The sequence below is a fragment of the Gallus gallus genome, chromosome 6 (genome assembly GCF_016699485.2).
Source record: "Gallus gallus isolate bGalGal1 chromosome 6, bGalGal1.mat.broiler.GRCg7b, whole genome shotgun sequence".
Classification (NCBI taxonomy): Eukaryota; Metazoa; Chordata; class Aves; order Galliformes; family Phasianidae; genus Gallus; species Gallus gallus.
The window spans coordinates 8,817,258-8,833,033 of NC_052537.1; the positions used below are offsets into that span (position 1 = coordinate 8,817,258).

General features: G+C 47.5%; 1 protein-coding gene across 10 annotated transcripts in view; it reads left to right on the forward strand.

Annotated features, from left to right (window-relative positions):
• Positions 1 to 15,776, forward strand: part of RTKN2 (rhotekin 2) — a 220,277-nt gene that overhangs the window by 98,417 nt on the left and 106,084 nt on the right. The window lies entirely within an intron of this gene.

The following is a 15,776-nucleotide window of genomic DNA, read 5'->3' on the forward strand; positions in this document are numbered from 1 at the left end:
TACATTGATGATGCTGTGGAAAACTCAAAGCTGAGCAGAAGCTTTCTGCTTGTGTTAAGTGCTTGATGGTACTTTGAGTTCTGTGCTGTGTTCAGGTACAATCTTTTTTGTTGTCTAAGGGTTCTGCAGGTTCACTGGACGGAACTGACTTTGTTTTAGCAGTGTGATGAGATGGGGCTGGCAGATGTGGTAGGTGGGATTAGGCAGATCTGCCGCCCTGGAACATACTGGAGATGGATTATGGTTGTAAGATTCTGGAGTGAAGATTCCAGTGTCTCTTCATTTCCCCCGTGTTTTTGGGAAGGTGAGACTTGAAGTCTAGAACGTCAAGTCTAGGAGCTTGTGTAACTAATTCCTGCTGTTTTCTGTTCTGGAGTGATGGTGATCTTCCTTCAGCCTTTTGTTTGAGAGCTCCAAGTACAAATCTGTTCCAGGGCTGAAAGTGGATATAGTTGTCAGTGTTGATGTTCAAACTATTATAGCTGGTTTTCAGGGGAAGCCTTTCTTTTAAGATGAAGTCTATAATACATGCTTCTTGGAGCTGTTTTCTAAGACTTTCTACAGGTTCAGGAAGGCTATACTGAATGTTGGCAAGTAGATAATAAAGAGGACGTGGTTGAGCTCACATTTTGAAATAGCTCTTCCACCACATGGATTAGAGTCTACTGCCTTCCTTTTAACTGATGACTTCAGTTCTTCAGGATTCAACCACAGATTTACCCTGCAGGATTGCTAACATGTTTCGTAAAGTTCATGAGCTTTCAGCCATGTTCTACACAGAGTGCAAATGTCAAAGTATGTGTTTTTCTTGAGGTATCACTTCATGCTGCACTGTTAGTTTCTGAACTTGTATAGTTGCCAGCAGAGCAAATATATACTTGAGAAGAAAACATTTTTCTGAAATGCTGCTGCTGGTGTTGGTTGAATTTGCCTTGCTATACATGCTCACTTCTATCATGCACCTTGTGTAAGGGAAATGTTCCCTAATAATCATAAGCTAGCAGAACACGGGAATATCACACTGTCCTGGTGTTCATGTTGCTGGCTGCCCATCAGAGTGTTTCCGAAGTGGCTGGTTTTCTCAATGAAAGAGAAACTTATTTATGAATGTGGCCAAGTCCTGATGTGGGGGGTATCTCAGAAATGTCTACTTGTGTTCTTGCCTGAGAGCTGCCACAAATAACTGACTGTCCTTTCCTCCTCCTTTAGTTTGACCTTTCTGCCATCTTGGTGGGAGGTCTCATTTTTATGTGCATTTCATGTACTTAGGAATTGAATGCAACTTATCTCTTCAAGGGTCTTGCAGCATTCATAAGATGACTTTCTCACTGCCCTGAATGCTTTTGCATTGAAAGTGAATGATGCACATGGTGCTGGGCTGTGTATATTACTTTTCACTAGAGATACACTTTTCTGTGTATGGAGACCAAAGAGCCAAATGCAAACTCCAGCCCTCCTGGGGCTTTTGTGTTTCTTTCTGTGGGCCTTCCAGGCCATTAAACACACGTGGATGCTATGCTTTTACACTCGGAGCTTGTGTTGTGCAAAGTGTCAGAACAGTTGTCCTGTAGACTTCTGTAGAGCAGTGAATGTTGGATGCACCTCCCTCTCTCCAAGTCAAGTCACATCTCCAAGTTCTTTCAGTTCAGAACCATTTGCCTCAGTAGATCCTTAGCTGTATTGTATGTTGTGTGGTTCATATACTGCTACAGGAACAGCTCGTGATCTTTGAATTTTCTTCACCCAACTCATAACAATTAGCGACGTGGTGCTTAAAGAAAACATTAAAGCAGCTAAAGAACAACAGAGGTACAGAGCAAGCTGCAGGAGCATTGCTGCTGTAGTGCTGGGTGTCCAGGCAGGATGCCCAAAGTGCTGTGGCTGTTTTCCCACCTTACCTTAACTCTCCGAACAAGGGTGGAGAGGAAGCAAGAAGAGCAAGACATTTCCGTGGCGATTGCAACATGCTGTGATAGGCTGATTCCCTCTCCCTGCCCTGTGACAAGCATGGTGTAGGCCACAAAGGGCTGCAATCTTTATCGGGACTTTTGGGGCTTTTTTTTTTTTCTGAAGAATTCCATCCGCTGTAACTTCTCCTTGCTGAAGAGAGGGGGCTGGCTAATTAACAACCGTTGAGTAGCAGATAATGTTGTGAAAATGGCTTGATAATCACCGAACTTGGAATACAGCTCTCTTAAAACTCCAAGCAGACACTTGCTAATGGCTGGGTGATATGGGCTCTGTTTGGGGCGTGAAACCAGCCTACCCTGGCCTAGGAAGGTGAATCCTACTGTTTGCAAATGGCTGCAGTAGATGATACTTGTAGGCATTATAGTTAGCCTGTATTAGTAGCCACCAGTGTATTAAAGGCAACAATAGCACTGACTGATAGACTCGGTCATGGTTTTAAGTCAGAGAATAAAAAGCTGAGGTTGGTAGGTACCTGTTTCACTACTCCCATATCGTTATCTTGCACTCAACGTTGGTTGTTTTCTTCTCAGTCTGAAATCACATTAACATTAGTCATGCAAAAGGCCATGGTGTTTTGAAATAAATATTTATCAACATATCCTATTGTGGTTTAGTTTTAGTCTCCTGATGTGGTTGACTGGTGTCTCATATGACCATGACATTTGTAAACAGCAAAGAGGGTGTGCACCCTTCATTTTAGTGTCTTCGTGGTTACTGTCAGGTTATCATATTCACATGTCAGGCCTTAATGTGCAATTGTAATTGTAACACTGCAGACAGGAGAGCTGTAAGTCGACTCCTTGCAGTTGCAAGCCTTTCCAGTGGCTGTTAGCCCAGTTTCCAGAAGAGTGATTCAGGCATGGAAATGCAGTGAGCCAGTGCCATTTGAGGTGCCTGAGCTCCAGCTGGCGCTGCAGAAGAGCAGTGGTCTTGTGAATGTCCTTTGCCAGTATGAGTCCCAGGCAGATGCTGCAGGTGCCCTTGGGTTGTTAAACCGTGTCAGGTGATTTGTTCAGGCAGCTGCCCCTTCCCCTACGTTTCTGCCAGCTGTTTCCCACAGGTGAAATACCTCCAGGGCACAACCATCTGCTGACACCTCACTAGGACTCCTGGTGCCTCCCGCAAAGCAGGCACAGCTCAGTCCTCTTAGTTACACTCTAGCTATTGCATCACTCATTGCAAGCTCAGTAATTTGGGCAGCCTTCAGAAGAAATATTTTTTTCCCCTTGATACCACTTGGGAAAACTTCCTCACGTGTATGGGAAAAACAGATCTTGCCAGCAGATAGGAAAAAAACCTTAGTTAAAGCAGTGTAATGAATTAGTCTTTTTGTATATAACTGAAGGTAATATGAGAGTTACACATGTGGATTCGAGGCTGCTGAAGCTGTCATGCATAAGGGCAGTGAGGAGCTTGGAGGTGTGTGGGCTGCCACATGGCTGGCTGTGGTAGGCCGTGGGAGGTCTTTGTGAGACCCATGAAAGCTACCTGGGCTCTTGTCATGTCTCTTGTTGTTCCTGATGATGAAACATAAAATGCCTCTCCGTGTGCATGATGGTACTTTCTCTGTACTGTAGTGTTTTTCTCCATAGTAATTTCTGTAGCCATGGTTCACAAGGAAAGTAATTTGTGATGGTGGGGAAGTTGTCCTCCAGCGGAGGTGATGTTTGAGAGTTAGCAGGCAGATTTCATGCCCGGATGGCAGGCTGAGGGACCAGGGAGGGCAGTGTTCATACAGTCACTTCTGCACAGCGCTGTGCTCAGTGTGTGCGGTTCTGCCAGGCCTGCCTGGAGATGGGGCTGACTGCACCCTGAGCTGCTCTCGGGTACTTCTCACCAGTGCCGTCCTCTGAGGGGAGAGGCAAGGGCTGTGTGGTAGGGCATATCCCACATGTGTGACTGCTGCCTCCTGCTTGTGCTGCTGCCCAAGTGCTGATGTGCCCTTAGAGGCTGCGGAGGTGTATGAAACTGAGGGCCTGCTCCCATGAATGCCCAGGCATTAAGTTTAATTCGCCGTGGATGGTATTTTCAAGATAAATTGTCTGTCCCACTCATCACTCTTCCCATCCCACCACCAACTGCTGCAGACCTTCTCAGCTCGTGTGAGAGGTCACCCAGATCATGCTGCGTTAGGGTAAGTGCTGTTTGTGTCTTTCATAGCCCGATGGGCTTTGACAAAGGCCTGTCCAGCCACAGCTGCAGGAAGACTGAAGTCAGCTTAGGCTGACATGCTGATTCAAGTTCCTAGATCACTTTGGCTGTTTCAGTCATAGGCTGCAAAACTAGAAAACCTCATGGATGGAGCTACCAGTTATACAGTCAAGAATGAATGAATAAAACAAAGAAATGTAGGAACTGAAGTCAGTCAGCTTGTTGCCTAGGAGAGAAGGATTTACAGGATGCCAGTGTTCCTGCTGCCTTGAGGAAATGCTCTAATGACAGGCCGGCAAGGCAGGAGAGAGCCGCAGGGCCTCATCATTGTGTCACACTGATGGCATGGTTCAGACCTCAGCTGCAGTGAGTGGGCAGCATCTATCGCCTTCGCTTGTCAAACTCCTGGTCACCAAATAACGAGGCGATTGTTAAGATCCTTCAAAATGTTTTATAGATACTGCACTTGCCCCTGTTCGTTTTGCAAATCAGTGGAGTTCAGACGGGTTATCATGGGAGGGAGTGCCTCCCATCCCCTGTGGTGCTCCGTGCATGCCCGCACCAGCCAGGAGGTCGGGGCTTGTCAGACAGCCCCAGCTCTTCTGGTTCATAGAGCATCCTGATGGACTCTCCTGCAGCCCTCGCTGAGCTGGGCCCAAACCAGGCCCTCTCAGCTCCAGGCTGTATGGGCAAAAGGATCAAATAACACCTGCAGAGGCTTGCTGCCCACCTATCCCAGTATGTGTGTGCTGCTTGTTCCTTTTCCTGCCTCTTCCAGTTGTCTTTCAGGAAGAAATCCTGAGCTGTAGATCTTAAAAACTGCTTTTGTATGAGTGCTAAAGGTGCTCTGTGATAGCTGGCATGCTTGGTATGTAATTTATTGATAGCATCCTGGAGTGAAAAGCATGTGTCTTGTTTTGGTGCTGCTCAGCAGCAGGATAAAATGCAGGAAAAACCTGATGGACACCTGGGAGCAGAGTATGGTGGGAGGAGCCCCGCTTCCCTCTCACCTTAGATTTTATCCCGAGGAGTGGAGAATTCATAGTCAATGCCTTCCATCAGCTCTGCAAAGCTAAAGATAAATGCTAATTGCTGAAGCCTCTCTCAGTATGAATGAGTGAACATCAGTCTCTGAAAAATGTGCTTGCTATTTTAGATAAAAAAAACAAAAAACAAACAAATCAATTCTTGGGCTTTTGCGAATTTAAGCTTCCTTAAGTAAGCAATATATTTCTCATAAAGAAGGGTTTGTACTAGGAGGCAGTCCAGCAAGTCACAGTGAGAACAGGCAGGAGTCCCAGGAGGTCCAAATTCAAACCTTAGTTTTGCCAGCATATCCCAATATATTCCTAGACAAATCAACTACATCATTTATAAGATGTGAATAATCTTCCAGTGTAGTCACAGTGTACTTTTCTGATAAACCCAGAGTGGTGACAGGTTTGTAACATCAGGAATAAAATTCACCTTGCAGATGGAGTAATGTGGTAGCTAATTAGGTAAAACGTTTTAGCGGTGTCTTTGAAGAAGGGAAGAGGTAGGTGCTGTCAGTTCCCTGACTGTCCAAAAATCACTGAGTGCTGTATCATGTCTTGAAAGAAGCAATAGCTGAAATGGCCCTGTAGCTTATTGGCATTGAGTGAAGGGATGGTGCTGTCGTCGCTCTTAATTTATCTGTCCTCAGCGAACTGAGAGCTGAGCGAGGCACTGACTGATAAGCACTCACACTGTACGGGGAGATGTGGGTTACTGTGGGACTTCCTCCTGCCAGGGTGGCCGGGATGCTGGAAGTAAAGCATAGGGAAGGTCCCAAAGGAGCACTTCAGAGAACCAAACAAAAACCAAAACAAAAGAAGCAAAAGTTTTTATCGCTTTGTGTGTGACGGTGGGGCAGCCTTACTTAGCATTTGTTTCATGGAAACCTCTGCAGTTGATCAGGACAGGAGATGAGTAAGATCATGCTCGCTTATGAAAGCACCTTCTTCCAGAGACCACTGCTTGCTCCTGATCTGCTGCTAATTAGTCTCCGCCCTGTGATACTGAGTCATTATATTCTTTGCTCTTTTCCGTGGCTGCTTTTTGGTGTGGAAACTGAGACAAATATTGCCCCTCTGCTGGAAACCATCATCATATCATCTTCATCGTCAGTACCTGTAAGCCCAGATGAGAAGGGAATAGATTTATTTTTAGTTTGGATAATGATCTCTAACAGAAACGCTTTGAAGATCTGCCATGCTTTCTGTTATTGTGGTGCACCACTCGTGGCCTCTGACTCTTTTTCTCTAATGTCACAAATGATTTTATTTCTTAAAACAGGAAAGCTACTAAGCAGCCTTTAAAGCTGCTGTCAGGAAAAGGTAGTGAGATTCTACACTTCTTCTTCATCAGCAACTTGGTTCAACTCCAGGTGCCTCTGTGTTTGGCATGAGGCGCAATCATTGCCTTCAGCCCTACAGCTGCCTTGCATCCCTTGTGCAGTGTGCCACTGGATTAAATGCCCTGCCCACCTGCCTTGTGTGGCAAGCTTGGTTGGGCTTCGTGTTCGCAGCAGGGAGAGAAAGGAACTGCTTACAGGGGTCACTGATGTCTTTCACTGGTATGACTCGCTTCCTTCATTTGGCAGGCATTACTTGTGCTGGGCTATTCTGGAGAATGTGAACTTCTCCTGAACTGTACTTAACCGAGGCTGGTTCAGGCTTGGTGCTGTGACTCAGATAAGCTGGAGAGATACCCTCGGGACTTATGGAACTAATTAGCTTAAGATGACTGAGATGGAAATTTGTTAGCGTGGTGTGTTAGTGCAGCAGATGTGTGCAATCATCCCATTATGCCTTAACCCCCGAAGTGGGGCAGGAGCCTCCTGGCAGGGTCTGCTGGGGTGGGTAGTGGCCATGCCTGGGCAATGGGACAAAACTGAAGTGAATACAAACTGTAGTTAACAAAGAGTTGGACGTAGCTAGCAGCTCCTCGAGTGTCTGTGTCCCATGCTGTGTCACCTCTTCTCATGTCATTTCTGAACCCAAGTTACTTGCTGTTTCTTAAGCACAGTGGGTCTGTGTGGCACTTCACCTTTCTAGAACAGTTCATCAGCTCAACTGCATGATTTGCCTCAATAGCCAGTACGTGCCTGAGGTTGGCAGCTGGGAGTCCTGTGGTGCTCTCAGTGCTCAGCTTTTGGTAAGGAATAAAAAAGACAGATGTGGCTGGGCCTGCTGGTTCTGTGCAGGGCAGGAGCGTAAGGGTGCTCGTCTCAGGGCTGAGAGGAGGCTGATGAGCCCTTCTGAGTTCAGTGTGCCTTGCCTCCAACAGCAAAAACATCCATGTCACCTCTTTGCTGTGTTCCTGTGGGAATTAGGATGGCTGTGCCAAGTAATTCCACCCATTGCATGTGCACTACGCTGGCAAATCTGATGTTGTCTATCTGAAAAGGCCGTGTAGATAGTTGCGACTCTCAGTGACTCATTTGATAGAAAGATAAGAAAATCATAGTAGAACAATTTTTTCTGTGGCACAACAGTTGCAAGAACTGGAGTAGCCCGAGCACCCGTACCACTCTGAGGAACGGAGGCTGCTTCTGCTTTCTCTGCTTGTCTTTCCCTTAAGCATCTGTAGCAACAAAAACAAAGATGTAGGAAGAGGAAGAAGAGAACATCTGAAATGTTTTCAAATAAAGGCAGATTTTTTTTTTTAAACAAAGCTTGATGAAACAGTTCCACAGTAACACCAGTAATTACAAAAGGGACAAATCCTCAGCACTGAATAATTGTTCCCCTTGCAGTGAGCCTTGGTAAAACTCAAATAGCGTCTGACCTTATAGTACTAGTTTACAATATCAGTAGTTTCCTGCCATGACTCAGTGGCTGGAACAGTAATATCTGTCAGTTTTTTTTTCCTCTCTCTTTCCAGATCTCTTTTGAAGCCTCTCTGAGTGGGCGGAGAGAGACGAGTGACAGATATAGTCCTGGTTCTTGCCCTTCCTCTTGCACCTTTTCTTTTTACAGATCAACCTGCTCCTGCTTTTTCTGTTCCTTTCAGCCCTTTTATCCATCAGACTTCCCTTCCGCATACATCCCTGAGCAAATCTGACTTTCCTTTTCGTTCCTGCTGATGGTGCCTAGGCCTGCTGATAATGCCAGGGAAATACTGAGCTCATTCCCTCTGTGGCTTTTTCACTGGTACTTCTCCCTTCCTCTGCAGTTATCTTACTGAGCCTGTGCTGCTATAACGAACACTGTTACCAGCTGAAGTTGATGGATTTCATATGGTCTTGGCTGAGTATGGTTTTTAGCTGGAGTAAAAGTTGCCTGTAGGACTGGCAGCAGCCTAGCCTTTGAAGGCACTTCTTTACCTTTGAGTCTTCCACAGCTGGAATGACAAATGACCTAGTAAGTCAACAACAAACCCCACTTGCATGGGAGTGGTTTTAATTCTGCCCTGTGGCCTTGCTGTCACAGGTTCCCCATGGCCTGAGGCTGAGAAGCAGCAAGTGATGCTCACTGCTGTCACCAAGCCCCGAGACCTTCCCAGGGGTCTGGTGTGAATCCCTTCCACTTCTGCAGCCTCTGGTGGAGCTGAAGGCCGTGGTGCCTGGCCCAGCCCACAGCTCTGGCTCAGGGTCAGGGCAGCTAGGATCAAGAAAGGTGCTACATTCTGAGGTCCTGGCATGAGTTATAATTGTGGCTCTGCTGCATGCATCCAAGGGGTGTGTATTTTGGAGACTGACAACAGGTGAGATAACTTCAGGCCAAAACTAAGTGGAAAATGTTTTGGTGCCTTGAAGGTCTTCTTGAGCTTTGTATGATCCTGTAACTTCCACCTGATGGTGGCAGCCCCACAGGTTGCTAAGTGCGCGTGCTCTGCTAAGGCCACTGGTGTGTGGAGCTGCTGGTGCTGCTCCGAGGTTCCATCCTCAGGGCATGTGGTGCTCAGGAGCAGTTCCAGATGTGCAGCTGATCTGTTGCTACCAGGAACCTCAGTTTTCTCCTGAGAGGTGTGGAGTCCAAAATGAAGAGCGGGATACTTGAATCTACTGATTCAAAGCTGGTCACAACTCTTGCAGCTGCTGTTTTTGGGAACCCTCATGCTAACGTAGGTGATGCAGCATAAGTGTGCTTCAGGCCAGAAGCTGAAGGGAAGATCTGTTGATGCCCATCCTCTGCTTCTCCAGCTGGACATGCGAACTCTGTCATAGCTCTGGTTCTTCTCCAGAAATCTCTGGCCCTGGCCCTAATCTAGACTCAAACCAGCAATGTGTCTGGGGCAGGGGGTTGGGAGGCAGGTGATTTTGGTTCTAGAGCTTCTGCTGGGGGCAAAGAAGCCCTCATGAACCCTGATTTCTGAAGCTGGGTTATGAATCTGGCCGTGCTCTGAACACCACGTTATCCGTGTATTTCAGGCCAAACTCACTTGGAGGTCATCAGAAGGCTTTGTTTAGGCTGCAGTCTAAAGATGCTTTTTGGCTTAAAAATACAAATAAAATGAGGAAGCCATTGCAGGCTGCCACTGTCAGCCCTCAGCTCTGCTGTGCAGCACTTGCTGATGGAAGATGCGGGCCTGTCTCTGTGACCTACATTCAGAACAGGCTCCAGAGCACAGTGTGGGTGCCAGACTTCTCTTTAGCTTGCAGGACTTAGAGAATCAGCTTTTTAGTTACGCTCGAGGCAACCTGCAAGGAGTAGTTCTGGCAACAGAGCCGCAAGAAGTAGAAACCAGTTAGTTTGCCTCGTGTGGAAGTGAAGAGATCGATCTGTCAGAAAAGCCACACATCTCAAACCCTGCCGGCCCTCCTGCTGAGGTTCCCTGCTTCCATCCGGGCGGCGGTGCGGGATGGGAGCTGTGCTGGGGTCGGCCCGGCCGAGGCTGAGGCGAGCTTCCGAAGCGGCCGCTTGCCACGCCTGCCGACTGGAGGTAAACAAGCAGCAGAGCACTGCGCTTTGAAAATCGCTTCTCTGTCCTTTCCGACACATCTTGGATGCGTACTTAATTTTTTTTTTACAGTATGTGCAATTTCCTGTGAGAGCGCAGACCTTCAAAGCCCTGTCTTTGTGTATATGTGTAGCTTTTAAAAAACAGCAAAGCCGCTTCTTCTCTGACCCCCGCTTTCCCACCAGTATCACCGTTTCCGCAGGAGTCAGCCTTTCCACCTGAGCGCTGTGAGCACACCTGACCCGCGCGGCTCTCCGCCCGGCCGCGCAAAACGCCCCGTGCCCTCCGCGCTGCTCCGGCCCGGCCCCCGCCGCACGTGCGGACCCGCTGGGGGCGCGGGGCTCCGGCTGCCGCGGGCCGCCCCGTCCGGCCGCTCTCCCCGGGGCACCGGCGCCCTCTGTCGGCTCTCTGCGAACGGGCCGGGGCCGAGCGGCTCCCCCGGAGCCCGGCCGTGAGTCCCGGCGCCCGGCCCGCGAGGCGCCGTGGTACGCGGTGCGCGTTCGCTTCGGTGGGAGAAGGGCGAGAGTGAGATCGCCCGGTGGATGCCGTCCGTCTCCTGCTTGTGCACACGGCAGCTCTGCCTGAGAAGTCTTATTAGTTTTAGATCCCTATGTTTTGAGGGATCTGCCGTGCTAGAAGTAGTAGTAGAAACCTCAAACTTCGGGTCTCCAATAAGCTGCTCTGCACAACAGAGAGAAGCAGCTGCTGCGAAGTCAGTAGTGGGATTTCCCGCTTAAGTCCTTCATGCGATGATTCTTTTCCCTTTACTTCCTCGGAAGCAAGCCTTGTCCACAGAGACCTTTGCTTTTGCTAATGAGGAGTTTACCAGCTCACAGAAAGCCTCTCAAAGTCATGTGAAGAAGATAGATGTGTTGAGGGACAGTACTGCAGAGCTCCCAGGGGACACCATGCTTTGAGAGGGAGCACGTCAGGTTGAGCTGAGTAATAGCAATAACCCAGGAACTGAGCTGCTACAGGCCACCCTTCCACTTCACCTGGAGTTTCAGTTGCTAATTTTAATAGGATGTGGTTGGGGGTATTATTCATGTTCATTTCAGAAAATGTTTTCCTCGTACTGCTGTCTCCGAATTCAAATTTCAATGTGGATACCAGAATTTATGCGAAATTTCCTATGCTTCTGGAGGCTGACAAAGTGAAACCGCTCCCATCATTTCAGAGCAGTGTTTGTGATAACAAAAGTTGCAGTGCTTTGCTCTGGCAAGCCCTGTGTTGAGTGTAGTAGGTTCATGTGCTGGGGAGTTTGAGTGTAACTCAGTCACTCCCTTTGGATCTTACTGTTAGCGTGGCCATGTGATGCTGTAGCTGTGCACTGTGGTCAGTCAGAAGGGATGATGGTGGCCAAGGAGCAGCAGCTGGCAGTGAAACTTTGCACCTCGTTTAAATCCAGTGCTCTCAGGAAAGGTGATGGGACCTGTGCTTTCTCTTAGCTTCTCTGTCTGTGCAGGAGAAGGAGGAAAGGAAATCTGTTAGTAAAAGTGGGATTGCACAAGGTTGCTGGAGTACAGAAGCTGCAGTAACAGTCCTGGGGACTCCTGCTGCCCTTCCAGCTCGGTGCACAGGTGGAGCTGATGGAAGAGGCACCCCTGAGCCCCATGTCCCTTGCACACCAAGGGATACCCTGATACATTGCATCTCTAGCACCAGTTGGGATCCATAAACCCTGCAGAACCTTTCTGCTGTTATCCTAATAAGCTTTTGAATTTAAACTGCTTGGAAAGTAAATATGCCTGGCTGATAGTTGAAGTGCTTGAGCAAAGGACTGTATTGCATGGAGAATGGAGACGCTTGTCCATTTAGTGCTTTCATGCCCCCAAAAGATGCATGAAGTGCTGTGAATCATCATTTTACCAGGACATCTTAATTTCTTGGCTTTTTCACTGTGGGTTTTTCTTTTTTTGTTATTTTCTTCCTTGCAAATCCTCCAGCCTGTCCTGCTCATTAGCAGCAGGGGAAATAATTTGGGAGAAACCCTCTCCGCAGTTTTGGATGTTTTCTTAATTTTCTACGGAAAAGCCTGACTGCCCAAGGAGGTTTGAGTTCTTAACCTGTTGGTCTTCAGAAGGTTTCTCTCAGCTAATGGGCTCTCGAGGCCTTGTTTCCTCGGAGGAAAGCAGAGGAGTGGAGATGATGGAAGGTGGATTATTGGCACAGTTTGCTGCATAGACCGATATATCAAAATATCATCCAGTACAGTTTGTCAGGACTTGGTGTGTCACCTAGTAACAGGCTTTGCAATTAGATCTCTCTATTGCTCTTGCATGTTTGGAAAAAAATATATATATATCCTAGTGGCCTCATGAGAACTCTGCTGTTTTTCTCTCTTCAAAGAGCTGCTCTGGTTGAAAGACCCTGCATGTTTTGCATTGACCCTGGCTCCAAAGCCATGTGTCTGCCCCAAGCTGCCCCTCTGACCATTTCTTCCTCTAGCTGTGCCTAAGGACAGCCCTTCGTTCCCCACAGCATTCTGTGGGGCCTGCCATCCGTCTCCCTCAGCCTGCCTGGTACTGGGTGACCCAAAAACCTGGCAGGCCTGAGAAATGCTGCTTCTGAGACTCCAGTCCCTATAGGTTGATTGGTAACCAACATTTGGAGCAGCGACCTTTGTGTGTATGTACAGCAAGTCACCTTGGCAGAGGTAAATCATCCCAATTAGTAAATTCTCTGTGCGACTTTATGTAGCTATTGCTTTCGTAAACAAATAGGGAAACGTGTGAAAAAAGGGATGGTTTGAGCCAGGTGCTGCTGACAGCTGTGAGCACAGAGCGGTGCTGTGTCTGAAGCGTTCGGCCCTTTGATGTCACGCGCTCTGTGGTAACGCAGAGTGCTGTGGTTAATGAGAAGGTGGGGTGCGCTGCCTCCTGTCATCCCCAGACAAGAGCTGCAGGCGCTTGCTCGAGTCTTTAGAGCATCCCGCAGCATCAGTGGGCAGCACTGAGACTTTCGAGTGATTTGTTTTCTACAGCACCGAAGAAGCAGCCTGGCTCAGCACGGCTTCAAAGAATGACATTTTTAATATTTTGATTGGCTCAGTACAAAAAGGGATGAGACTCCAGCGGCCTGGAAAGGCACGGTTACTGTGGTAGGTGTTACCCAGTGATTAATGTCTCTTACTTTAAATCCAAGCCTCTCGGCTCCTTTCATACATTTTTGCTAGCAACAGCAGATCCTCTGCCAGTCTCTCAGGTTTGAATTTTTGAGGTGCAGATGCTAGTGCCAATTTTGGTTTCTTGGCAATTTGGGGTTTAGGAGTTCATCTTTGACTATGCTTTCAGATCCATGAGCAGTCTGTATGCAATTTGATGATCTGTTGAGATGATTTATGGAATGTATTATTCTGCTTTCCTGCAGCATTTTTACTGTATGGAAAACATTTTGTGCTGATTATCACTTGCCACATGCATTTAATCTATTTTTGGTAATTCTTCAGGGCCCATCACCATGGTATCCTAGCACCAGCGAGCATAATGCCGATATCCATTCAATATGAACTGCTGATGCACAACTCTTTTTAATATTAACACAGCTTCGTTATGTTACTTACCTTTCATTTCTCTAATATCATACATTTCTGCTTAAAAAAAACAAAAGGCTTGAAGCTAGGACCAAGCTGTAGATGGAACCGTTTCTGGATGGACAAATGGAATTAAGCATCCCAATGGACTGGGCCTGCCTGTTTCTTGTAGCTGCACCTTAGGGTGGTGTTGATGCACTTGAGATGACTTTATAAAAAAGAAAAACCCATTGCTGTTTAGCTCCAATGAGGCAAAGTGCCATGGGTGGCTGTCTTGTGGCTTCAGATTAACTTTCCTACATGCTGGGCAATCCTGAGTCTGTGCAGCGTGTGACAGATTGCTGCTGTTATGAGAGACATTGGTGTACCGCGCAGAGAGAGGTGGTCAGCGAGCCTCTTGCACAGCAGTGGAACCAGCTGAGCCCAGTGCTGTCCGGCTCCAGTGCCGCTCACTGTCCCACTTCCAGCCCTGTTGATAGCAGAACAGTTCAGTCATTAGTAGGAAAATGAAGCATTCAGGGGCCATAAATGATGGGTGTGTAGAAGATAATGCTGGAAGAGGTTGTGATCCAGCTTTCACTTTTTTTCAACATAACAGAAATTGTTTAAGGTAAATGTCTCTGTGCCAGATGTGTTTACTATGTTCAGTGTTTTTCTTATTACCTGTATTTATCTCCTGCTAAATCATTACGCAAATAATTCTGAAATAAATCCACAGAACTAGAATATGAATGAAAACAAGGATGCATTTATTCTTCTGGCAAGTATAAGTTCAGAGTTTATTTAAAATACATGAAGCGAAGTACATGAGAAAATCTAGGCACTTTTGGATATTAAAAAGCACCCCACAAGCTTGTGGGCAGATTCAGTAGAAAGTAAATTCTGAGAGCTGAGTGGTTTCTCGTGGGGCGAGCGCTGGTGCTGGGTCTCAGTTACCCTCTGCATCCTACAAAAGTGAATGGTGTGGCCTGATCAAAACGTAGTGTTTTGATAGGCTGAGAAAACACCCACAGATGGATGGTTGCTTCCCCTTGGGAAGGTCATGCCTCACCTGCTTTAGCTATGGGCATCCACACGCTGTTCATCCTCCCTGCTGGGAGGCAGGAGTGGGTGCCTGAGGAGCACTGCCATCTCTCTTAGGACGGCACAGCCATGCTCTGTACAGACAGCTCCTCTGTGACTCCAGGAGAGCTGTTGAGTTCTCAGGAGATGAGCTATTGTGATTGAAGACCAAAGCAAAACAAACCACTCTAGTGTACGGTGTTGAGGCTGGACTAGATGATAATTCAGGGTAACAAGTGGTGAGCTGACCATGCAGGTGAAAACCACCTCTGCCAGTAAGGGCACTATTTCTTTACCTTTTGATATGATATGCATTTTCTGTATGATAGGTTCCCAATAACACTAAAAGAACATCTAGTTTTTCCAGTTAATGCTGGAACTGATTTTTGCAGTGTTCCATTTCACTCATTTCTGTATTATGCTCTACAAGGGAAGATACCATTGCAGATACCTCTTGAATTGGTGAAGGCAGCGAGAGCAGCTTGTGCTGCTGTATTACCAGTGGTGGTCAGTGGGCCCTGATTAACTGCCCTAAGATGAGATCCAGCCTGATGTGGCTCACCAGAGGCCAGGAGAAACATTTCTGTTCAGCTGTGAAGTTGAGGGGGCCCAGAAATCAGTGCTTCCTCTTGGCTTTGAACTTTTGGGTACTTACCCAAAGCGGTCTTAGATGCTGCAAAGTTCACAGCCTCCTGATGCTATCTGTAGCTGCTCTTTCCCATCAGCATCGAGAGGGTTTATCTCGTGTCTGAACCAGACCTTCCCTGCTGTGCAATGAGCCCACCACTTCCTATGCTTTTATATGTATTATGGACATTAGAAAGTACTTTCTTCCTTTCCTCCATGCTGCAGCCTTCATGTATACAAAAACTGCTTTCATGTGTTCCTTAGCCTTCTCATCTTCAGCTGCAATAATCCCATCTTCCCACTCTTCCTTGCTGGTACTGTTTCCTGGCCTTTTAATTACCCTCTCTGTTTCCAGGACTCTGTCCAGTCATTTCTGTATTTGCTGGGGTGCAGTGCCCAGCCCTAGCAAAGGGAGTGGGGTGGGCAGGAGCAGCGTGGCGCCCCCTGCGGAGGGGACCTGAGGAGCAGGGAGGGCTGTGTCACCGAACTGTTTGTGTCAGTGCCGTGT